Source organism: Triticum aestivum, chromosome 5B, assembly GCF_018294505.1.
Source record: "Triticum aestivum cultivar Chinese Spring chromosome 5B, IWGSC CS RefSeq v2.1, whole genome shotgun sequence".
NCBI lineage: Eukaryota > Viridiplantae > Streptophyta > Magnoliopsida > Poales > Poaceae > Triticum > Triticum aestivum.
In genome coordinates, this window is record NC_057807.1 from 147,920,817 (window position 1) to 147,947,879 (window position 27,063).

A 27,063-nucleotide genomic window follows, 5' to 3' on the forward strand; every position below is an offset into this window, starting at 1 on the left:
AGACATTCACTTATTTGATGAGAGTTGGTTCCATATTTGTACGAATCCATGAATAAGTACAAGTGAGGAATCTAACTAGTTGTGAAGCATAAGTGAATATACTTGGCAATATATGAGATGCATAAGAAAGCAGATCCAGATTTGGAAGATAGGAAACCACTTTTGGTTGAAGTGGATGAATCTGATGGATCAAAAAAGGCAGTGAAAAGGAACTTTTAATTACTGCTTGACAAACTGCTAGACGAGGCGAAGAGAGAGGCCGAGCAGTTCAATCTCTCGTGCCCTAACTTGGCACAAAAGACACCTAAGGCGGCGGCGGAGAGGACGAGGTCCGCGGCCGGCCTGAGGACGGCGTCAACTAAGTTGTGACAGCTAAGCGCTTCGTCTCCGGTGTCGACGAGAGCTAGCAGAGGCGCTAGGGTTTGTGCGAGGTGGCAAGGTGGAAGAAGAGATAATGACCGCGGTGAGTTGTGTATTTAAAAGGAAAGGGATAGCACAGCTTAATTATGCAGGTGCCCCTGGCGGTTCACATCTGAAAGACACGTGGCATACATGCAAGTCACTGGAAGTTGTTCTATGTTCCCACGCACACTTGGATTGTCGGGTGGTCGTTCCGGCTTCTCTAGTTTTCAGGCAATAAGGATATAGCATTAAAACAGAGTTAACTTTTATCTCTTTGCCTTCTGCTGACAAGGACTCAGAGACGATAATCGACAGTTTGAATAGAATGCACATGGTTTCGATAGATAGAATCTAAGGTAGAAGCATAGAAGGGGTTAGGGTCCAATCACATTCACTTAGATCAAGAAGATTCAAACATGAATCCATAGCTATAAGTGAATGATGTAGAGGACAAAACACGAATATATGTATATATCAGCATAAGACCAAATCAACATTGTAAAGATAAACGCGAAGATAAATCAATGTTGAAGACAAACCAAATGCGAAGACTATGCAATTGTGACGCCAATTAAAACACTTCAAACAAGAGTTTGGTGGTGGCATTACCCACCGTATAGGAAGTATTAGACCCAGACACGGTGCAAAATTATCGTGGCGCTCCAAAGTCAAATTCTGCGTTAGTGTATTCACACTTAGAGTGTATGTCTTCATTGATTGAAGATATACGTTACTTTGTGTTTTGCACATCTAAGTCATCAACATGCATAAGTTTTAGGATGTGTGTCCAATTACAGGACATTTGAGGATTCTAAGATATTTAGCTCACACGCAACTTGCAAAACCTTTTCTCATCCAAGGGCTTTGTTAAGATATCTACCAATTGCTCTTTAGTGTTGACGTGAATGATATCAATATCTTCCTTCATGACATGATCTCTGAGAAAGTGGTGACGGATCTTAATGTGCTTTGTCTTCGAGTGCTGGACTGGGTTGTTGGCTATCTTGATGGCGCTTCCATTATTGCAGTAAAGTGGCACTTGCTTCAGATGGATGCTATAGTCCTTGAGAGTTTTCTTCATCCATAGAAGTTGATCGTAACAAGATCCAGCAGCATGTATTCAGATTCGGTAGTGGAGAGAGATACGCAGTTCTACTTCTTTGAAGACCAACAGACAAGAGATCGTCCAAGAAAGTGACATGTGCCTGATTTAGACTTGCTATCAACCTTGTCACCAGCATAATCAGCATCTGAGAATCCAACTAGATCAAACTCTGAGCCCTTTGGATACCATAATCCTAGTGTTGGGGTGTAAGCCAAATATCGAAGAATTCGCTTCACAGCTAAGTGATGCGACTCCTTTGGTGCCGCTTGGAATCGGGCACACATGCAAACGCTAAGCATTATATCTGGCCTAGATGCACATAAATAGAGTAAAGAACCTATCATGGAGCGGTATACCTTTTGGTCGAACTTTTTACCATTGTCGTCGGGACCCAATTGACCTTTGGTTCGCATTGGCATCGTGTACCCTTTACAGTCTTGCATTCCAAACTTCTTCAGGAAATCTTTGAGGTATTTCTCTTGAGATATGAAGATGGCGTTGCTTTGCTGTCGGATTCGAAGCCCGAGGAAGAACTTCAGCTCACCCATCATGGACATATGATATTACTCTTGCATCATGTGCCCAAACTCATCACTATATCTCTTGTCAGTGTTGCCGACGATAATGTCATCCACATAGATTTGGCACACAAACAGTTCACCGTCGTATGTCTTCATGAAGAGAGTGGGATCCAGGGAACCAGGTTTGAAGCCTTTGCTCTTCAGGAAGTCTTTGAGTGTGTCATACCAAGCGTGAGGGTCTTGTTTGAGGCCTTATAGTGCCTTATTGAGCTTGTATACCATGTCAGGATGTTTTGGGTCTTCAAAGCTAGGAGGTTGTGCAACATATACTTCTTCTTCAATCGTGCCATTGAGAAAAGCACTCTTCACATCCATTTGGTACAGGAGGATGTTGTGATGGCTGGCATAGGCTAGCAGTATGCGAATGGCTTCAAGCCTAGCCACCGGAGCAAATGTTTCATCAAAGTCAATCCCTTCAACTTGAGTGTATCCTTGAGCAACGAGACGACCCTTGTTTCTGACAACTTGACCATGCTCATCTTGTTTGTTGCGATAGATCCATTTGGTGCCTATGATATTGTGCTTGCGAGGATTAGGACACTTGACAAGTTCCCATACATTGTTCAACTCGAACTATTGAAGCTCTTGTTGCATAGCTTGAATCCATTCAGGTTCCATAAAGGCTTCAGCAACTTTCTTGGGTTTAGATATAGGGACAAATGCAAAGTGCCCACAGAAATTTGCTAGCTGTGTTGCTCTTGAATGAGTGAGGGGACCAGGTGCATTGATGCTATCAATTATCTTCTCAATCTGTACTTCATTTGCAACACGAGGATGAACTGGACGAAGATTTTGCCCTTGCGGACCATTGTCTTCTTCATCACCATTAGCTTCAGGCTGAGTAGTATCTTCAGGTTGACTTGGTGCAAAAATGATAAGTTCCTCTTCAGCCTGTGCCTCTGAAGGTATGATTTCTCCAGTACCCATAAGATTGATCGATTCACTAGGTGGGACTTCATCTAGCACATTTGGCAGGTGCTCTCTTTGCGAGCCATTAGTTTCATCGAACCGCACATCCATAGTTGCAACCACTTTATAGTGAAAGAGGTTGAAGACTGTAGGAGTGTGAATCCTTTCCGTAGCCGAGCATAAAACCTTCATGTGCTTTCGGTGCAAATTTTGAAGTGTGATGTGGATCCTTGATCCAGCACCTAGCACCAAATACTCTGAAGTAACTGACGGTTGGATTCTTACCAGTTAGGAGCTCATAGGATGTCTTCTTTAGAAGATTATGAAGATAAACACAGTTGATGATGTGGCATGCAGTATCAATAGCTTTAGGCCAGAACTTCCTTGGAGTCTTGTACTCATTAAGCATTCTTCGAGCCATCTCAATGAGTGTTCTGTTCTTGCGCTCCATGATGCCATTCTGCTGAGGTGTGTATGGAGCTGAGAACTCATGAGTGATGCCCAATGTATCAAGATAAGTGTCGAGGCCGGTGTTTTTGAACTCTGTGCTATTGTCACTTATGATGTGCTTGATCTTGATGCCATAGTTTGTCATGGCACGATTGGCCAATCGTCTAAAGACATCCTGCATTTCATTCTTGTAAAGGATTATATGCACCCATGTGTATCTTGAATAATCATTAACAATGACGAAGCCATAGAGGCAAGCAGTGGTAGTAAGATTAGAGTACTGAGTAGGGCCAAATAAGTCTATGTGAAGTAGCTCAAAGGGTTGAGATGTCATCATGATTGTCTTCGAGGGATGCTTGGCCCTTGTCATCTTTCCAGCTTCGCAGGCACCACACAGGTGATCCTTCTTGAACTTGACGCCCTCGATGCCTGTGATGTGTTTCTTCTTCGCGAGTGTGTACAAGTTCCTCATGCCAGCATGCCCTAGCCTCCGATGCCAGAGCCAGCACTCTGACGCCTTTGCTAGAAGACATATGGCCAACTGTGGTCCTGCTGAGAAATCTACCATGTACAAATCATCCTTTCGATATCCTTCAAAGACTAGAGATTTGTCCGACTCCATAAGCACAAGACAACGATATTTGCCAAATGCCACAATCATGTTCAAATCACAAAGCATTGAGACAGACATTAAGTTGAAACCAAGGGATTCAACAAGCATCACTTTATCCATGTGCTGATCCTTTGAGATTGCAACTCTACCTAGACCCAATACCTTGCTTTTACCAGTGTCAGCAAATGTAATGTGACTCTTGTCAGATGGACGTAAGGTTGAGTCCATGAGAAGACTTTGATCACCAGTCATGTGGTTAGTGCATCCACTGTCCATAGTCCACTCAGAAGCATTTGGTATCGTACCCTACAGTGCAGTTAGGGCGATAGGCTTCACCAAGGGAAATGTGAAGCATAAACATTTGACGAACAAGCATATTATCAAAGTTCAGATCCTAGTTAGGACAGATAGGATGAGTGTCAAGGAATCCAGGAACAAAATACATAGTAAGACAATTTGGGCATTTTATCTTGCGCCCCACAAGATGTTTTAGGTCCCCAGCATAAGCATCAAATGCATTTGATTTCCGGCTAGAGACCTTTCCTTGCAAAGGAAAGTTAAGTTTTCTTAACCACGCACATTTTCAAGGGTGGCTTCAAAGCAATGAGTCTAAGTGCAGCATCTGAGAACTTCGGCTTTGGAGCCCTAGCAAATAGCCTAGCAGGAGGTGAATAATACTCATAAGAATAAGCGTAATAGTTCTTAGTCTTATGAACATAGCGGTTTGAAGAAACACGCTCATATTCACAAGTTTGAGTATGGTTTCCCTGCAAAACATTGGCTTTAGGGTGACTGTGATGAGTCCTTTGTCTGGATGAAGCCTTTGGACCATATGAAGCCTTTGGCCTGGGGTTTGTCTTCTTCCTTGGTGGTGTCATAATGACATTCACCTGAAGGTTCTCAAGACAACTCTTGGGCACCCAGATCCTCTTCAAAGGTGGTCCATTCCTGAAGTTAGTACCAATATACCTGGCAAACACTTCACCATTCTGATTCTTAAATAGTTTATAGTTTGCATCAAAGGATTTATCAATGATAATCGGGTTAGCACAAGTGAAGCCAGACAAGGTAGATGGATCCACCAAAGGTCCCTTTGCAGCAACCCATGTGGTTTTTGGGTACTGCTCAGGCTTCCAGTAAGAACCATCAACATTCATTTTCCTATCAAACCCAACACCGTCTTTCCTAGGGTTTCGGTTCAGAATCTGCTTTTGTACATTCCTGTCTCAAGCAATGTCTTCAACCTGGCGTTCTCATCCGCAATAGTAGTGGTGTCCTCAATAGAGGTGTTAGTTACCACATCATTATTTGAAGATATTGCAACAGTAGCAGCAGTAGAACATTCAGCAGTAGAGACAGTGTTATCACGCTCAAGACATTTTAGACATGGTGGTTCAAATCCTTCCTGAGTGGAACTGATCTGTTGAGCGCGAAGTTACTCGTTCTCTTTTTGAAGATCTTCATGAGCCGCCCTCAAGGTCTCAAGTTCTTGCTTCCTTTGAAGATAATCGTAGGAAAGCTTTTCATGAGTTGTTGAGAGCGTTTCATGACGACTTTCAAGTTCCTCATACTTAACATGAAGATTTTGTATGTCTTCAATTAAGGACTGAGATCGGGTCATTTCCGCATCCAACAGGTCATCGCTTTTGTCTAGCAAGTTTTGAATATGTTCCATGGCATTCTGTTGTTCATTTGCAATTTTAGCAAATGTTTTGTAGCTAGGTTTAGATTCACATTCAGATTCATCTTCACTTGATGTTCGAAAGTAAGCATCGTGTGAGTTTACCTTGGCACCGCGTGCCATGAAGTAGTAGGTGGGAGCAGAGTCATCCTCATCATTAGCATCAGCGTTGGTGACAGGTACATTATCTTCAGTGTTGATGATGGACTTGGCAACATAAGCAGTAGCTAGAGCCAGGCTTGACACACCTGAATCAGAATCCTCCTCAGACTCTACCTCCGCCTCCTCAGAAGCAGACTCCTCCTCTGAATCCATCTCCTTGCCAACAAACGCACGAGCCTTGCTTGATGAGCTCTTCTTGTGTGATGAAGACTTCGACGAAGACTTGGAAGAAGACTTTGAGGATTTATTCTTCTTGTTGTCATCAGAATCATATTCCTTGCTCTTCTTCTTCTTCTTCTTCTTCTTCTTCTTCTTCTTGTTTTCATTGTCCCACTGTGGACACTCAGAGATGTAGTGACCAGGTTTCTTGCACTTGTGGCATGTTCTCTTCTTGTGGTCATGAGTAGAAGCTTCATCATTTCTTGAGCTGGATCTTGAAGACTTTATGAAGCCTTTCTTCTTAGTGAATTTTTGGAACTTCTTCACAAGCATAGCAAGCTCCTTTCCAATGTCTTCAGGATCCCTAGAACTGCAGTAAGATCCTTCTTCATATGAGGAAACAACTTTTGCCTTCAAAGCGCGAGTACGGCCATAGTTGGGACCATAGATATCTCTTTTCTCAGATAATTGGAACTCATGTGTGTTGAGCCTCTCAGGTATGTCAGACGGATCGAGAGTCTTGAAGTCAGGGTGTTCTTGAATCATTAGGGCAAGGGTGTAAAATGAGTTGTCGAGTGATCCCAAGAGTGTCTTGACAATTTCATACTTGGTGATCTCAGTGGCGCCGAGTGCATGAAGCTCATTTGTGATATCAATGAGGCAATCAAACGTCAGCTGGACATTCTCATTGTCATTTCTCTAGAAGTGGTTGAAGAGGTTGCGAAGGACACTAATCCTTGAGTCTCTCTGGGTTGAGATGCCTTCGTTGACCTTGGAGAGCCAGTCCCAGACTAGCTTCGCAGTTTCCAGAGCACTCACACGACCATATTGTCCTTTGGTCAAATGACCACAGATGATGTTCTTGGCAGTAGAATCCAGTTGAATGAACTTCTTGACATCAGGAGGGGTGACACCTTCATCGGCCTTGGGAACGCCGTTCTTGACGACATACCAGAGGTCGACATCAATGGCTTCAAGATGCATGCGCATCTTATTCTTCTAGTAGGGGCAAGAAGTGCCATCAAAGATAGGGCACGCAGCGGAAACTTTGATTATCCCTGCAGTCGACATAGCTAAAACTCCAGGTGGTTAAACTGAATCACATAGAACAAGGGAGCACCTTGCACTGATACCAATTGAAAGTGCTAGTTATCGACTAGAGGGGGGTGAATAGGAAATTTTTATGAAAGTCTTCAAAACATGGGGGCTTTGAAGACAAACAGTAGAAATGGACCTATTGATATGCAGCGGAAGGTAGACTACACTAGACAAGCCATATTCAAGTAAGCAATGAAATGAAAGCACAAAGACTATTAGCACCTAGGTTGTAAGGATCCGGATGGAAGACAGTATGAAGCCAAACAACAACATTCTTCACACGGTGAAGCCAATCAGATCATGCAAGCAGGCAATGACTTCATGAAGACAAACTGTAAGTAAAGAGAGGTAAGAGATAGAACCAGTTGCTTGGTGAGGACAAGGATTTGTTGGACCAGTTCCAGTTGTTGTGACAAATACACGTCTGGTTAGGGAGGCTAAGATTCAACTCAGAAGACCGCGTCTTCACCTTATTCCCCTTGAGCTAAGGAGACTTAGTCCTGGCTGAATCACTCTGGTAAGTGTTCAAGGTAGACTTCCAAACCTTCACAGACTTCTTTCACCGGCAATCCACAATGACTCTTGGATGCTCAGAACGCGAAGTTTAACTGGCAAGAGGATGCACAGTCCTCAAGTGTAACAAGTCTTCAGATCACGCGGATAGAAAGACTTCAGTGATGCCTAACACTCTTTGGCTCTGGGTGTTTTGGGCTTTGTCCTCGCAAGGATCTCTCTCTCAAATGCTTCGGAGGTGGATTGCTCTCAAATGACAAAAGACGTGCACTAACTCTGAGCAGCCACCAATTTATGGTGTAGGGGGTGGGCTATTTATAGCCAGGATGCAACCCGGCCTGATTTGTCCGAAATGACCCTGGGTCACTAAGGAACTGACACGTGTCCAACGGTCAGATTTCAAACACACGCGACAGCTTGACTTGGGCTATAAGTAAAGCTGACTCATCCAGCTCTAGATAAGATTTGCTCTCATTGTCTTCGCTCAAAGACATAGGATTTGGTTGAGCATCACATCAATCATTCAGACTTTGTTCACTTGGACCCCACTTAACAGTGCGGTGGTTCCTATGACTCAGCAAAGAAGAAAAGGAAACTACAAAACAGCTATGTCTTCGCACTCCATAGTCTTCACGTGTATGTCTTCTCAAGTCATAGTCTTTGTTGTGAATATCTTCACAGACCAGCATTGTCTTCAATGTCTTCACACATTTTTAGGGGTCATCTCTGGTAGGCAAACTGAATCAATGTGGGACTACTACTTGTGTTATCCTGCAATTCTCACAAACACATTAGTACCTCAACCAAGTTTGTCGTCAATACTCCAAAACCAACTAGGGGTGGCACTAGATGCACTTACACAAAGGTTTAAGCTTGGGGGAGTTGATACGTCTCCATCGTATCTACTTTTCCAAATACTTTTGCCCTTGTTTTGGACTTAACTTGCATGATTTGAATCGAACTAACCCGGACTGATGTTGTTTTCAGTAGAATTGCCATGGTACTATTTTTGTGCAGAAATAAAAGTTCTCGGAATGACCTGAAACTTCACGGAAAATATTTTTGGAATATATAAAAATACTGGCAAAAGAATCAACACCAGGGGGTTCACACCCTGTCCACGAGGGTGGAGGGCGTGCCCCTGCCTCGTGGGCCCCCTGAGGCTCCACCGACCTCAACTCCAACTCTATATATTCACATTCCGGGAGAAAAAAAATCGGAGACAAGGATTCATCATGTTTTACGATACGGAGCCACCGCCAAGCCCTAATCTCTCTCGGGAGGGCAGATCTGGAGTCCGTTCGGGGCTCCGGAGAGGGGAATCCATCGATGTCATCATCATCAACCATCCTCCATCACCAATTTCATGATGCTCACCGCCGTAGGTGAGTAATTCCATCGTAGGCTTGCTGGACGGTGATGGATTGAATGAGATTTATCATGTAATCGAGTTAGTTTTGTTAGGGTGTGATCCCTAGTATCCATTATGTTCTAAGATTGATGTTGCTATGCCTTTGCTATGCTTAATGCTTGTCACTAGGGCCTAAGTGACATGATTTCAGATCTGAACCTATTATGTTTTCATGAATATATGTGAGTTCTTGATCCTATCTTGCAAGTCAATAGTCACTTACTATGTGTTATGATCCGGTAACCCCGAAGTGACAATAATCGGGACCACTCCCGGTGATGACTGTTGTTTGAGGAGTTCATGTCTTCACTAAGTGTTAATGTTTTTGTTCAGTACTCTATTGAAAGGAGGCCTCAATATCCCTTAGTTTCCAATAGGACCCCGCTGCCACGGGAGGGTAGGACAAAAGATGGCACGCACGTTCTTTTTCATAAGCATGTATGACTATATTCGGAATACATGCCTACATTACATTGATGAACTGGAGCTAGTTCTGTGTCACCCTATGTTATAACTGTTGCATGAGGAATCGCATCCGACATAATTATCCATCACTGATCCAATGTCTACGAGCTTTTAACATATTGATCTTTGCTTAGTTACTTTACTGTTGCCACTGTTACAATTACTACAAAGCTGCTACTTTTACTTTTGCAACGGTTACCGTTACTTCCATACTACTTTGCTACTAAATAATTTGCTGCAGATATTAAGTTTTCCAGGTGTGGTTGAATTGACAACTCAACTGCTAATACTTGAGAATATTCTTTGGCTCCCCTTGTGTCGAATCAATAAATTTGGGTTGAATACTTTACCCTCGAGAACTGTTGCGATCCCCTATACTTGTGGGTTATCACCATCATAGCGAGGCGGCATCTCTGGCCTAAACTTGGGAAGCCATTGTACCTGCCGCAAGGCGGGGCTCAAATCCCGGAGGCCCGCAGCGCTTCCGTGCACACTCATCGGTGCGGTCGGAGAAGCAGTGCTCGCCATGGGAGCAGGTTGGCGAGGCGAAGCGGACGGAGAAGCGAAGCTTCGATGCAACGCTACCTCGCGCGCCAAATGTCAGTTTACAGGTTCCGCACACCCTTGAGACGTTCAAACTCTGGGGTGCGTGCGAAGAACTCTCCCTTCCTAGTCTGGCTACTCGATGGTTCCACGGCCTAGCTGGATGAACCCAAGAAACAAGAGACACATCAATTTATCCCTATTCAGGCAACCTTGCAGTGTAATACCCTACTCCAGCTTTGTGATGGATTGCCTCGAGGGGCTGAGGATGAACTAGTATAGTGGTGGAACAGCCTCAGGAGGTGAGGTGTTGTTGAGCTCAACGAGCTAGTGAGGTGGTCCGGGTGGAATGAATCTGTCCTCTTCTATGGTGGTGGCTATGTCCTATTTATAGTGGCCTTGGTCCTCTTCCCAAATGTAGGCGGGAAGGGATCCCACAACAACCAAATTTGAAGGGAGACAACTAGTACAAGCTATCTTGACAAAAGTAGTCTTCTCCAGCAAAAGACTCTGGTGGTGACGCTGCGATGGGCTCCGTGATGACCTCCGTCCTCCCGTCCTGGCGGTCTTGGTCTTGTTGCACTGATATGGAAACCTTTGCTTGATTTCTTGGGACCCTACGCCTGCACTTGCCTCCTTAGCACCAAAGAGGAAACCGGTACACTGCGCCCACTGGCCCCTGCCTGGCCTTGGTCGTCACGGCTCACATCATATGAGCCTCGCGAGGTGCACCTTGCATAGATATCTCCGCTCCTTGGGAGCTAGCCTAGTGAGGCCGCCCCAGAGAGGTCTTGGTGTCGCCCGCCTCGCGAGGCTTGGCCCCTCGCGAGCGTCTTGAGTTGTGGTTGTTGAAGTTGGGCCTTACCAGGCCGTTGACGGAGCCATGCTGTGGGCCGCAGGCAGGCAAGTCTGGGCACCCCCGTTCCCAGGACACCGACAGTAGCCCCGGGGCCCAAGGCGCGCTCGAACTTGGCTTCGAGGCGAAGCCAAAGGGCAAGTGCGGAGCGCCGCGGGCCTCAACCGCCTGCAGCCTCGGTCGCACGTGGTGATTGATGGGGTGTCGGCGCTTCCGCTTCCCCATGCGGACTCGGCAACCGTTCGACTTGACGAGACTCTGCTCCATGTAGAGAAAAACCATCATTACGTGCGATCATGGAGGCCGGCGGTTGGCCTCCTCTTACCTATAAATGAGAGAGAGGCGGAGCCCCCTTTGCTCATCTCCTTCGTATTGCCATCCGCTCTCTTCTTCCTCTTTGCCTTTCCGTCTTGCCGCAGCTTCCATTGCGCCAGCGAAGAGGTTCTCCACCGCTAAGAAGGGGAAGGCTCGCTAGGAGGGACCCGGATCGCCGCCCCTGCAAGCACGCTGCGACCCCTGCGGTGGCCCCTCAGGGATGTGGGCGCACTCCTTCAAGGACCGGCGTCGTCCTTGGCGGCCGTGGCAGTGTTGCTTCTTGTAGCGGGAGCCTCCCAGGGCGAAGCAGCCCCTGTGACGAGGGGAGGCGCGCCGTGGTTGCGCGGCCTCCCCGGCCGTGCTTCCACTCGGTGGAGGTGCTCCCAGAGTTCATCATGTGGTCAGAGAGGCCGGCCGGCACCTGGCTCTAGCTCCCGTGCTCCTTTGCCGGCGAGCTGCCGACAATGGGTGTTGATGGCCTCTAGCTGTAGGCCGATGGTTGCTGCAGCAAGGCCTCGTGGGCTGCGGTGGAGGTCTCCGCCACGGGCAACGTGGCTGTGGCCCACGGATGGCAGACGTTTGCCCGGGCGCGCGGCCTAAGAAGGAGGTGCACCCTCCACTTCAAGTATGCCGACGTCGTGACCCTCTATGTGAGGGTGTTCGGGGAAGATGGTCGTCGCACAGGGTGTTGTCCCGAAGACAGCGGCATCGATGATGAGCTTGGCCTTGACGACGCTGAGGGCGAGCTTGCTCTTGGCGACAGTCGCGGCTCATCCAGCGGTAGCGGCTCCTCCTCCAGCGAGAGCACCAGCAACGGCGGCTATGACTAGCTGCCATGTTGCCTGGCCCGCTTGGAGGACGGTGGCAGGTCATCCCATCGTCACACTCCGGTGAAGCGCGAAGAAGCCTCGGGCTGAGTCCTGAAGGCCCTTGGAGCAAGGCCTCGTGAGCTGTTGTGGTCGCGCGGGCCACTTTTGTTTAACCTTTCCTGTCTTCCTGCATTTGAAAAAAATAGGGGGCCCTGCAGGGGCATGTAATGAACCATGGTATTTATGCTAGTATGCTATGTTTATTATTCCGGTGTTATGCTGCAACATTCATGCTTCAAATGGGTATGGTTGGATAACTTAGCTTGATGCACCCGCGATGGTTTCCCTCCTCGCGAGAGTGCACGCTTCATTACCTGGTGAGGCCCTCCTTGCTGGCGTCTCAAGGGTCATGGACCTCAGGAGGCATCATGGAGGTGCGGGGTTGTTAGAAAACTTTGTCGGGTGTATTATTCTTCCTTGCACGAGCCCTCAAGCACGAGCCAGTCGTGGCTTGGTGCACCGCGTCACAGTACCCGGGGGAATGGACTTCAAGAGGGTGCATAGACCATGAGTTTCCTCGAGGGCGTCTCGCGAGGATAGAACAAGCCGAAGCTTTGAGGGAGCAGGGCTACGGCAAAGTGTGTTTGCGGCACGAGGCAACGCTCGGGGCGAGCCCGTTGCACACAAACACCTGCCCAGCCCCCGTGCGCGAGACTCGCGAGAAAGAGCGACGGGCAACTGCCGCTCCTCCTGAACCAAGACCAAAGTGCAAGAGAGAAGATGAAGGGGAAAGCTGGCTTGGCAACTGAAAACACGAGAACTCCAAATTTCATATAAAGGTTGCAAAAATCAGCTACAGAAAGCAAACGAACAGCCACGTCCGGCACCTAGTCTAGTCTTCACACTAGCGTGGAGCTAAATGCTGCCACTAGGACATGGGAGGGAGCCCCCGAGGCTGGAGGGCGACACTATGGAGACTCCGAGGTGTGTACAGCCCCACTCATTATTACATGAGAGTGTCACGAGCGGAGACCTTCACAGGCACTGGGCCTTGCTTCATCGCTAGAACTTCCGGAGGTGCTGGATGTTCCAAGCTTGGAACGGACATTGCGGCAGTGATACCACCGCAGTGCCTGCTAGTACCTTGCTGCTCGGAGCGAGGCTTGACATCGGCGTTTCTCCCCCAGCACGAGATCCATCCCCCATGTGGCGTCCTGGCGTGCCACGTCAAACGCCAAGACCTGCGCGGAGCGATGCCTGACCTCATGTGGGAGAACCACTTCAGCTCCATAGACGAGGAAGAATGGAGTTTCGCCGGTCGGCTTGGTCACGGTGGTGCGGATGGACCACGGCACAGACTGGATCTCGTCCAGCCAGCCCCTGCTGCGGGCTTCGAGCATCTTTTTGAAATTCCTTGCTTTGAGGCCCCTCAAGACCTCTGCGTTTGCGCGCTCGACTTGTCCATTGCTCCTGGGGTGTGCCACTGAGGCGTAGCATATCTGTGTTCCAAGATTAGCACAATATGTTTTGAAAAGGTTGCTGGTGAACTGCGAGCCGTTGTCGGTGTTGATGCGATTAGGGACTCCAAACCGGCTCACGAGGCCCTTGATGAACTTAACCGCCAAGCCGGCCGGGATGGTACGGACTGGCTCCACCTCCGCCCACTTGGTGAATTTGTCAATGGCGACGTAGAGGTAGAGGTAGCCCCCGGGCGCTTGAGGGAACGGTCCCAAGATGTCCATCCCCCAGACTGCAAAACGACCATGAGAGTGGGATAGTCTAGAGGCCCTGAGCAGGCTGGTGGATTTGCTTAGCATGGAACTTGCAGGGTTCACAGGATCTCACCAACTCAGTTGCATCATTGAGTGCCATGGGCCAGTAGAATCCGCTGCGGAACGCCTTACCCACCAAGGTGCGCGATGACAAGTGATGTCTGCAGTCCCCACCGTGTATGTCGGTTAATAGCTCACACCCCTGCTCCCTGGAGATGCATCGCAAGGAAACATCGTTTGGTCGTTTTCGGTATAGCTCACTGTCCTGAATGCAGTAGGATGTGGCCTGCCGAGCCACGCGCTCCGCGTCTTCTTCCTTCTCCGGCAGGGTTCCCTGCCGGAGGTACGCCTTGAATTCTTCGGTCCAGCACCCTTCACGAGGCTCGAGTGCGAGGAGCAGGCATGCTCCTGAGGTCGGGCAGCAGGCGGGGGCTCCCTAGGTTGGTGGCGGGGGAAGCTCCTCCTGAGGCGACTGTTAGTCCACTCCGCAATGAAGTCGGCGAGCGTGGCACCCTTGATGACCCTGGCGGTGCTGAACTCTAGCTATAATGCCTGTAGTTCAATGTTCCATTCGGCGACCCTTCCCGCAGCATTGGGGCTCCGGAGCACCCTCTCCAATGGGTAAGCTGAGACGACCTTAATTGCGTGGCCTTGGAAGTAGCGGCGCAACTTGTGCGAGGCAACGAGGAGCGCGAGCAGAAGCTTTTGTGCCATGGGGTAGCATGCCGGCGCGTCACATAGCACCATGCTGACGAAGTACATCGGGTTCTCGACAAGGGCGGAAGTGTTGGTAGAGTCCGAGACCTCCCCAGGCTGGGGTGCTTCCTGAGGCTGGGGGACCTCAGGAGCTTGGTTGCCTGTCAGGGCAACCGCAACCTCAGGAGTGACGTCTTGTGGAGCCTGGTCATCTGCTAGTGTTGTCGTGGCTTCAGGGGCGTTGTGTTGGTGCTACATCATCCCGATCAAATGCGTGGTGTTGTGTGGCAGGCTCTTGGCCAAGTGCTCCTCCCGGACGGCCACCAGCATTGCGCTAGCAGAATGAGGTGTGGTAGCCAAGTAAAGCACCAGGGGCTCAAGAGGACGTGGCGCCACCATCCCTGGTGGGCTAGTGAGGTATCTCTTGAGGTCTTGAAACGCCGCGTCGGCCTCCGGAGTCCACTCGAACAGGCCCTTCTTTTTCATCAACTTGAAGAATAGGAGGGCGCGGTCCCCCATCTTGGAGATAAAGCGCCCTAATGAAGTCATGCAGCCTTCCAGCTTTTGCATGTCCTTGAGAGTCTGCGGCGGGCTCATCTCCTCTATTGCCTTGACCTTCTGTAGGTTCGCCTCGATCCCCCTGTGTGACACAAGGAAACCCAACAGCTTAACAGAAGGAACACCAAACATGCATTTCTCCGGGTTGAGCAGCAGGTCCACCTTGTGCAGGGTAGTGAACGTTTCCTCTAGATCCTGGATGAGGGTCTTTGCCTCCCGAGATTTCACCATGATGTCGTCGACGTAGGCCTCAGCGTTCCTCCCGAGCTGTCGGCCTAGAGCGATGTGCATCAGCCGCTCGAAGGTTGCCCCAGCATTACGCAGCCCGAACGGCATGCAAGTGTAGCAGTACACCCCACATGGGGTCAAGAAGGCCGTCTTCTTGATGTCTTGTACCACCATCTTGATTAGGTGGTAGCCCGAGCATCTAGGAAGCACAGCAAGTCGCACTCGGCGGTGGAGTCGATGATCTGATCAATGCACAGAAGCGGGAATGGGTCTTGAGGGCAGGCCTTGTTGAGGTTGGTGAAGTTGACACACATGCGTTCCTTCCCGCCCTTATTTGGCATGATGACCAGGTTTGCCAACCACTCTGGGTACCGCACCTCACGGATGACACCAGCTTCTTGCAGTTTGCGAGTCTCCTAGACGATGAAGGACTTCTTCTCCATGGACTGCCGCCACGCCTTCTGCTTCACCGAGCGTACGTTAGGGCACACCCTCAGATAGTGCTCGATTATCCCCCTCGGGACCCCAACTAGCTGCTTGGGCTCCCAGGCGAACACCTCCTTGTTCGTGCACAACAAGTTCACCAATGCCTCTTCTTGGTCCGGGGCAACGTCAGCACCTATGGTGAAGGTGGCTCCCGAGGCCCCGTCCTCGTCGACCGGTACCTGTTTCGTCTTAGCCCGATCTTGAGAGAACAACTGCTTCTTTTTGGCTGGCGCGGCCCCCGGGACCTCAGGGGCCTCTGCCCTTTTAGCCGTGTGGCAGCCGCAGCCTTGAAGGCGAGCTTGAAAGCCGCCAACGCCTCCTTGGTGTCTCCAGCCACGATGAGGACGCTGCTGCTTCCCGGCATCTTCATGAGGTTATAGGAAGGTGAGTTGCCGCCATGAACTTGGCCAGGGCGGGGTACCTGAGGATGGTGTTGTATGGGAGACTGATGCGGGTGATGTCGAAGTCGATGAGCTCAGTGTGATAGTTGTTGCGGGTGCTGAAGGTGACGGGAAGGCCAATTTGCCCCAGGGGGTAGGTGGAGCCATAGACGACTCCGGAGAAAGTCTTGGTGGGGCAGAGCCGGCCGAGTGGTACGTGAAGCAGGCCGAAAGCTTCCACGGAGAGCACGTTGAGGCTGGCTCCGCCATCGATGAGGGTCTTGGTTACTGCCACGTTGCAGATGGTGGGGGTGCAAAGCCTCGGGAGCGCGCCCACGCCCGCGGTGGTTGCAGGGTGGCCCCTCGAGTCGAAGGTGAGGTTGGATCTGGGCGCCGCCCACCCTGGTGGAGCTCCCTGCTGCACGCGGGCAGCACCCACTTGGTGGAAGAACTGCTTGATGTGTCGTTCCGATGGTGGCGCATGTGAACCGCTGAGGAGGGTTGCGATGGCGGGGGGCACCGGCACTGCAAAGTGCGTGACAAAGAGGCCGCACAGCTCCTCCCAGGAGGCCACAAAAGACCCTGGTAGGTTGAGAAGCCAGGCGCGTAGCACGCCAGTGAGGGCCATGGGGAACCAATTGGCCATGACCTTGTTGTCGCTACCGGCCGCCCAAACGGCCTCCTCGTGGGCCTGGAGGAAACCTGCCGGATCCGCCGAGCCGTCATAGCGAGGCGGCATCTTTGGCCTAAACTTGGGCAGTCACTGTACCTGCCGCAAGGTGGGGTCAAAGCCCGAAGGCCTGCAGCGCTTCCGTGCACGCTCATCAGTGCGGTCGGAGAAGTGATGCTCGCCGTGGGAGCAGGTTGGTGAGGCGAAGCGGACGGAGAAGCGAAGCTTCGATGACCCCTACCTGGTGCGCCAAATGTTGGATTACGGGTTCCGCACACCCTTGAGAGGTTCGAACTCTGGGGTGCGTGCGAAGAACTCTCCCTTCCCAGTCTGGCTACTCGATGGTTCCACGGCCTAGCTCAACGAACCCAAGAAACAAGAGACACATCAATTTATCCCTGTTCAGGCCACCTTGCGGTGTAATACCCTACTCCAGCTTTGTGGTGGATTGCCTCGAGGGGCTGAGGATGAACTAGTATAGTGGTGGAACAGCCTCAGGAGGTGAGGTGTTATTGAGCTCAACGAGCTGGTGAGGAGGTCCGGGTGGAATGAATTTGTCCTCTTCTATGGTGGTGGCTAAGTCCTATTTATAGTGGCCTTGGTCCTCTTCCCAAATGTAGGCGGGAAGGGATCCCACAACGGCCAAATTTGAAGGGAGACAACTAGTACAAGCTACCCTGACAAAATTAATCTTCACTTGCAAAAGGCTCTGGTGGTGACGCCGCGGCGGGCTCCGCGATGACCTCCGTCCTGTCGTCCTGGTGGTCTTGGTCTTGTTGCACCGATATGGAAACCTTTGCTTGATTCCCTGGGACCCTGCACCTGGGATAGCAGTAGTAACTTAGAACAAACAATATAGGATAAATTCCTAGGCATTGGATCGGTGACTTGTTGGATGATATTCATCATGAGATAGTTAAAACCTAGGGCGATACGGCACTAGCTCCAGTTCGTCAATATAATGTAGGCATGTATTCCATATATAGTCATACATTCTTATGGAAAGAACTTGCATGACATGTTTTGTCCTTCCCTCCCGTGGCAGCGGGTTCCATATTGGGAACTAAAGGATATTAAGGCCTCCTTTTAATAGAGAACCAGAACAAAGCATTAACACATAGTGAATACATGAACTCCTCAAACTACAATAATCACCAGAAGAAGTCTCGGATATTGTCACTCCAGGGTTACCGGATCATAACACGTAGTAGGTGACTATAACTTGCAAGATCGGATCTAGAACATGGATATAATGAGGATAACATAAACGGTTCAGATCTGAGTTCATGGCACCCGGGCCCAAAGTGACAAGCATTAAGCATAGCAAAGTCATAGCAACATCAATCTTAGAACATAGTGGATACTAGGGATCAAGCATTAACAAAACTAACTCGATTACATGATGAATCTCATCCAACTCCTCACCGACCAGCGAGCTTACGAAGGAATTACTCACTCACTCCCGGTGGGGAGCATCATGGAATTGGCAATGGAGAAGTGTTGGTGATGACGAAGAACGAAGATCCCCCTCTCCGGAGCCCCAAACGGACTCCAGATCTGCCCTCTTCAGGAAGAACAAGGCTTGGCAGCGTCTCCGTCTTGTGGATTGCGATAATTCTTTCTCCCTGATTTTTTCTGGAATAATGTGATTTTATAGCGTCGGAATCAGGGTCTGCGGGGCCACCAGATGGGGACAACCCACCTGGGCGCGCCAGGAGAGGGGAGCGCGCCCCGGTGGGTTTTGCCGACCCAGGGGCCCCTCTTCGGTAGGTCTTGGCTCCAGAAATTCTTATATATTATATAAAAATTCCTCACAAAGTTTCGTTCCATTCCGAGAACTTTTATTTCTGCGCAAAAAGAACACCATGGTAGTTCTACTGAAAACAGCGTCAGTCCGGGGTTAGTTTCATTCAAATCATGCAAATTAGAGTCCAAAACAAGAGGAAAAGCGTTAGGAAAGGTAGATACGTTGGAGACGTATGAACTCCCCCAAGCTTAAACCTTTGCTTGTCCTCAAGCAATTCAGTTGATGAACTGAAAGTGAAAAAGAAAAACTTTTATGAGCTCTTTTGCTCTTGTTTGCATAAATAAGCTTAAACAACACCTAGGTTTTCAGCCAATATTATAACTAACCATGCCGACAATAACTCTTAAAGATTATAATGACTCATATCAATGACATGATCAACTAGCGAGCAATAATAAGATATCTCAAACGGCAACACATTGTCAAAACAACCATGATATAATATGACAATACTGGTATCTCGCTAGCCCTTTCTGAGACCACAAAACATAAATGCAGAGCACCTCCAAAGTTCAAGCAGCGACTAAACATTGTAATTCATGGTAGAAAAGATCCAGTCATGATGCACCCAACATTAGCTACACACAATGCATAAGTCATGACAGTTGTGCTCTAAGGTTCTAGCGCTTGTGTTTAGAAGGTGATGACACAACTTAAAAGTAAATAGGTAGTCCCTTTGCAGAGGGAAGCAGTGATTTACAAAGGTGCCAGAGCTCAATTTTTAAAACAGAGGTAAATGATATTTTGAGACATGCACCCTTCTCATTTACTTTACGACCATCAGTTATCAACATCTTCCATGCTAAGCACGCTAGTGGCGGTTCCCAAGCGATAAAAGTAAAGGTTTTGACGCCATTGGGTGTTTTTGTTTGATTATTTGAGAGATTAACTCTTTTTCAGTTTGAAGTTTGGTACTGGGCATCCCTATTACCGCCCTTTTCCCGTGCGATGACGAGTGAATAAACACTTGACCTGAGAATAACCCGCTTAGCATGGAAGATACCGACCACCTCCTGTTGTTCCATGAACAATCCAAGCACACAAAACGGATATTTATTTAGAAGTTTTTAGAGGTGGCACATGCAAATTTACTTAGGACGGCAGGGTAATACCGCATATAGGTAGGTATGGTGGAGTCATCTGGAATAACTTTGGGTTCAAGGTTTTTGATGTACAAGCATGAGTAGGATATGAACACCATGAACATAAATATCATAGAGGCTATGTTGGTTTTGATTCAACAACATGCATGAACATGTGCCAAGTCAAGCCACTCAAACATTCAGAGGAGGATACGATATCACCATACTACATCACAATCATTTTAACACAATGTTGATATCCAAGATAAATCATTATCCACTCCTATCTACTGCTACCTCTTGAGCATGCGTTGGTTTTCCCTTGAAGAGAAAAGGGTGATGCAGCAAAGTAGCGTAAGTATTTCCCTCAGCTTTTGAGAACCAAGGTATCAATACAGTTGGAGACTACACGCAAATCGCCTAGTACCTGCACAAAAAATAAAGAACCTTGCACCCAACGCGATAAAGGGGTTATCAATCCCTTCACAGCCACTTGCAAAACTGAGTTCTGATGAAGATAATAAGATAAATATTTTTGGTATTTTTGTTGTATAGATTGGAAAATAAAGATTGCAAAATAAACGGAGAAAGAAATAGCTAGTTGACGGGAAACTAATATGATTAAAATAGACCCGGGGGCCATAGGTTTCACTAGTGGCTTGTCTCAAGATAGCATATATTACGGTGGGTGACCAAATTACTACCGAGCAATTGATAGAAAAGTGCATAGTTATGATGATATCTAAGGCAATGGTCATGAATATAGGCATCACGTCCGTGCCAAGTAGACCGAAACGATTCTGCATCTACTACTATTACACCACACATCGACCGATATCCAGCATGCATCTAGAGTATTAAGTTCATAAGAACGGAGTAACGCTTTAAGCAAGATGACATGATGTAGAGGGATAAACTCAAGCAATATGATATAAACCCCATCTTTTTATCCTTGATGGCAACAATACAATACGTGCCTTGCTGCCCCTGCTATCACTGGGAAAGAACAACGCAAGATTGAACCCAAAGCTAAGCACTTCTCCCGTTGCAAGAAAGATCAATCTAGTAGGCCAAACTAAACCGATAATTCGAAGAGACTTACAAAGATATAAAATCATGCATATAAGAATTTAGAGAAGAACCAAATAATATTCATAGATAATCATGTTCATAAACCCATAATTCATCCAATCTCAGCAAACACACCGCAAAAGAGTATTACATCGAATAGATCTCCAAGAACATCGAGGAGAACTTTGTATTGAGATCCAAAGAGAGAGATAAGAAGCCATCTAGCTAATAACTATGGACCCGAAGGTCTGTGGTAAACTACTCACACATCATCGAAGAGGCCATGGTGTTGATCTAGAAGCCCTCCATGATCGAATCGCCCTCTGGCAGATCGCCGGAAAAGGCCCCAAGATGGGATCTCACGGGTACAAAAGGTTGCGGCGGTGGAAAAGTGGTTTCCTGGCTCCCCTGGATGTTTTCATAGTATGGGAGTATACGTAGACAAAAGAAGTAGGTTGGTGGAGCTACGAGGGGCCCACGAGGGTGGGGGGCACGCCCTCCTGCCTCGCGGCTGCCTCGTTGCTTCCTTGACTTCCACTCCAAGTCTCCTAGATTGTGTTTGTTCTAAAAAAGATCCTCGCGAAGGTTTCGTTCCGTTTGGATTCCGTTTGATATTCCTTTTCTGCGAAACACTGAAATAGGCAAAAAAACATAGCAATTTGCACTGGGCCTTCGATTAATAGGTTAGTCCCCAAAAATAATATATAAGAGCATAATAAAGCCCATTAAACATCCAAAACCGATAATATAATAGCATGGAACAATAAAAAAAATATAGATACGTTGGAGACGTATTAGCTACTTATGCATGACATGAGAAACTATAATATCCAATTGTCATTGCAAACATGTTTAATCATAATGGGCTGAATCATGGATACTAGGTTAAACATATTTACACAAACATAACAAGTCAAGTTCATACCAGTTTCTCTCTGCCACGGCCAGTTCATCAAATATCGTCATTATTGCCTTTCACTTGCATGTCCGAACGATATGAAAATAATAATAGTGCAAGAGCGTCGTGGACTAAGCTGGAATCTGCAAACATTTTATTCAACAGGAGAAGACAAGGTAAAAATGGGCTCTTTATTAGTTCAACAATTATTCATATGAGAGCCACTCAATATTTTCATCATGGCCTTCTCCTCGGTACAACTCGAATAAAAAGAAAAGAAATCCAGAGAAACACACTGAAATATTTTTGGAGTTTTTGGTTTTCTTGATCAAGCAAATAAAAGGGAAAAGCAAAAACGAGAAAAACTATTTACACGAGAAAACTCCCAACAAGCAAAAGAAGAACAAGGAAATCTTTTTGGGTTTTCTTTTTAATATTAGTACTAAGCATGCATAGAAAGTAAATTAGCTACAACTAATTTTTTTGGTTTTTCTAAATTTTTCAAACACACAAGAAGAAAACAAGAAAAATAAATCTAAGCATGGATGATACAATAAAAAGTGTGAACACCGACAACTGAATTAAGTGAACATGAATGTAATGTCGGTGAGAACACGTACTCCCCGAAGCTTAGACTTTTGGCCTAACTTGGTAGTCGATCAGTAGCCTGGATAGTAGTCAGCGTGGTAGCTCACGGAGGCTCTCGGTGCGGACGCATCGGCCTGTCGTGCTACCTCCACTGCTGTGTTGTGAGCTCGGGCCTCGCTATCAAGAACAAAATATCTTCCCTTGTTGTGATAGTCAAAAAGAGCAGGCGCGGGAAAATATGTGTGCACAACAGATGTTTGGTTAAATAATAGCTTGTAAGTGAAGTTATCAATCTTTCCCCTAAGGATCTTATGGTCTTTTAAGGTGTAAAAATCTAAATACTGTGTGGGTAGGATAGGGTCAAAGGGCAAAGGTGAAACACCCAGCCCTCGTGCTAAACGCGTGGCATAGATTCCACCATAGAACCAGCCACTGTTAGCTTTATGCTGAAGTCTGCGGGCAACAATTGCTCCAAGGTTATAATTCCTTTCACCGGTGAGAGCGGTGTGTATGAGGCTCAAGTCTGGAGCACAAAGCATACTACATTCTTGCTTGCCTACTATGCATTTCCCGTTAAATAATGCAAAGTTCTGAATTGCGGGAAAATAAATGCCCTTTATTCTACCTTGTGTCACTCCCCTCCTTTCACCGTACCAAAGACTAGTCAAGAATGTTTTGAACTCGGCCTTTGGTGGTTCGTCAAGCGAACCCCAAGACGGGAGCTTGTAGTGATAAGGAAAATTCTCTAGTGAGATGGTAAATGGACTATCATAAAGCATAAACGACACCCTAGACTCACGGGGAAACAATTTAAATCCTTTGACAAATGATTCAGTGAGAAGTTGGCGTTGCTCGCACTTTTCTGAAAGGTAGGGACCGAGACCGGCATTGTGAACATATTGCTCAAATTCCTCCTTAATGCCCACACGCACCATATACTCATTTCAAGGCCATAAGCAGGTTTTGGTGGTGGCATCTCGTGTGGAACTTTCACTTGGTTCAACATAAGACCGACGGGCAGAACTGTCACTAGAAGATGCCCCCGAGGATCGCCTCCTCGAAGAACTCCTTCCAAATAGGTTCATAATGTCCACGTACAATTACTAAAAAAATTTGGGGTGACGAAAATTTGTCAACAAAACTTTATAAAATTGATAGCAACTACTCATAGGGATACATAGAGGCCAAAGCAAGCATTCAAACTGCTTACAACTCTAAGAATTTAACACGATAGCACATCTACAGCAGCACCAAGAGTAGCTAATTATTCAAAATATAAACCACAAAAACAAAAACTAATTGGACAAATGGTGAAGTCACATACCAAGCAACAATCCCCCGAAACAGTTTCAGAAATGGAGCTTCGAGCAAAGAGATCGAAATATGCGGGTTTCAGAGCAAGAACAGGGGAGAGAGAGAAATGGAGATTTTTTTCTGGAGGTAAGTGATGAAGTGGGCTGAAGGGATAAGTGAGGGGGCCCACATGGGAACCACAACCCACCAAGGCGCGCCTGGGGGTCCTGGCACGCCCAGGTGGGTTGTGCCCACCAGGTGCACCTCCCTCTAATATTATTTGTACTAGAAATTCAGAAATATTTAGAAAAAATCGTATTAAATTTTCAGGGCATTCTAAGAACTTTTATTTTTGGGTCATTTTTTATTGCACAGGAAATTTAGAAAACAAACAAAACATGACACTTTATTTTATTTAACTAATAAAAACAGAAAACAAAAGGTAGGGACAAAAGGTAGTGCTTACTAAATTCATCAATTTCATACCGCCAAAAAATGATCCATTAATAAGGTTGATCAAGTCTTATTAACAACCACTTTCGATTAGCATGAAACCGAAGAACTTTCATAAATCACTAAGTTACCTCAATGGGCATATGCATTTCCCCAACAATAAGCATTTCATATTTCTTTTTGACAGTAGGTAGAGGTTTTTGAGAACTTGCAATAGTGATTGTGGGAGATTTTTCAATAACATTAATACCATTCACTTGGAATTGTTTCTTCAGAAAGTGCACCGTATGCTCATTACCATTGATATGAAAAGTGACCTTGCTTTTAATGCAATCAATAACAACCCCTGCAGTATTCAAGAAGGGTCTATCAAGGATAATCGACATGTTGTCATCCTCGGGCATCTCAAGTATAACAAAGTCAGTCAAAATAGTAACATTAGCAACAACAACGGGCACATCCTCACAGATACCGATAGGTATGGCAGTTGATTTGTTAGCCATTTGCAAAGATATTTCAGTAGGTGTGACTTTATTCAAATCAAGTCTTTTATATAAAGAGAAAGGCATAACACTAACACCAGCTCCTAAATCACACAAAGCAGTTTTCACATAATTCTTTTTGATTGAGCAGGGTATAGTTTGTATTCCCGGATCACCATGTTTTTTAGGTACTCCATCCTTAAAAGTATAATTAGCAAGCGTAGTGGAGATTTCAGCTTCCAGTATTTTTCTCTTATTTGTGATGATGTCTTTCATATACTTTGCGTAAGGAGGCATTTTTAGGATATCAGTCAAGCGAGTACGCAAAAAGACTGGCCTCAGCATTTTAGCAAAGCGTTCAAATTCTTCATCATCTTTCTTTTTAGTTGACTTGGGTGGGAAAGGCATAGGTTTCTTAACCCACAGTTCTCTTTCTTTACCGTGTTTTCTAGGAATGAAGTCTCTTTTATCATACCTCTTATTCTTAGGTTGTGGGTTATCAAGATCAACAGGTGGTTCTATCTCAACATCATTGTCTGGTTCTTTTTCATTATTTGTTTGAGAATCTTCATGAACCTCATCATTATCTTTTTCATTATCACTAGGTGAGTGTTCATTACTAGACTGATTTTCAGCATCAGAGATGGAAGTTTCATTATCATTATCACGAGGTTTTCCTATTTCAGGTTCACTAGAAGTATGCATAGTCCTATGATTTTTCTTTTTCTTTTTCTTTCTAGAAGGACTAGGTGCATCAGTGTTAACTCTTTGTGGATCTTGTTCAATTCTTTTTGGGTGTCCCTCAGGATAAAGTGGTTCCTGAGTCATTTTACCTCCTCTAGTTGCAATTCTAACAGCAAAGTCATGTATGTTATTATTCATTTCATCAAGTAATTCTCTTTGAGATTTAGCAACTTGTTCTAACTGAGTTTGAACTATAGAAGCATGTTTTCCAACACCTCTAACATCATTTGAGATTCTAAATAACAAGTCACTCAAGCGAGCAATCATATCATAATTACATTTCAATTGTTTCATAACATTTGCATTGAAGTGATCTTGTTTTCTAATATAATTTTCAAACTAATAAAGGCATTGGCTAGGGTGCATATTGTGAGGATTGTAATTATCATTGAACTTCGTTAAAGAATTTACCTCTACCACCTTAGGCAGTGGTGGTGTATTAAGCCCATGTATTTCTTCAATATGAGGTAAATTTTTAACATCCTCAGCTTTAATACCTTTTTCCTTCATAGATTTCTTTGCCACTTGCATATATTCAGGACTGAGGTATAATATACGCCTCTTCTTCGGAGTGGGTTTAGGTGGTGGTTCAGGAATAACCCAATCATCATAATTTTTCAATATGTTATTCAATAATTCTTTAGCTTGCCCAACAGTTTGTTCCCTGAAAACATAACCAGCACAACTATCTAGGAAGTCCCTAGAAGCATCGGTTAGTCCATTATAGAAGATATCAAGTATTTCATTTTTCTTGAGAGGATGATCAGGCAAAGCATTCAGTAATTGGCAAAGCCTCCCCCAAGCTTGTGGGAGACTCTCTTCTTTAGTTTGCACAAATTTAAATGTTTCCTGTAAGGCAGCTTGTTTCTTATGAGCAGGAACCTATTTTTCAGAGAAGTAATAAATCATATCCTAGGGACTACGCACCCAACCAGGAGCAAGAGTATTGTACCACACTTTAGCATCACCTTTAATGAGAAAGTAGATAATTTTAGAATAAAGTAATAACGAGAGTTCTCATCATGAGTAAAAAGGGTGGCTATGTCATTCAGCATAGTAAGATGTGCCACAACAGTTTCAGTTTCATAACCATGGAAAGAATCAGATTCAAACAAAGTAATTAAATCTGGGTCGACAGAGAATTCATAATCCTTATCATCACTAAAGATAGGTGAAGTAGCGAACTTAGGATCACATTTCATTCTAGCATTCAGAGATTTTTCTTTATACTTGCTTAATAATTTCTCTAGATCATCTCTATCTCTGCAAGCAAGAATATCCCTAGTTGTTTATTCACTCATAACATAACCTTCCGATACCTTAGGCAATTCATATCTAGGAGGGCTAGTTCTAGCAGGTGTTTCAGGAGATTAAGTTTCAAGCTCATCATCAGATTCAACAACATCATGTTGTATTACTCTAGCAATTTTTTCATCAAGAAATTCACCAAGTGGCACATCATCATTATCAAGCTAGGTACTAGCATCATCATAAGCATCATTCATAGTAGAAGTAGCATCATCAATAACTTGCGACATATTATAATTGATAGCATGTGGTGGTGTTCCAAGTTTACTCATAACAGAAGGTGAATTTAAAGCAGAACTGGATGGCAGTTCCTTACCTCCCCACGTCCTTGAGGGAAATATCTTAGTCTTAGGATCCTTCAGATTGTTCATAGTGATAATATGATAATAATCCCAAGTGACTCAACAAATATAGCTATGCTCCCTAGCAACGGCGCTAGAAAAAGGTCTTGATAACCCACAAGTATAGGGGATCG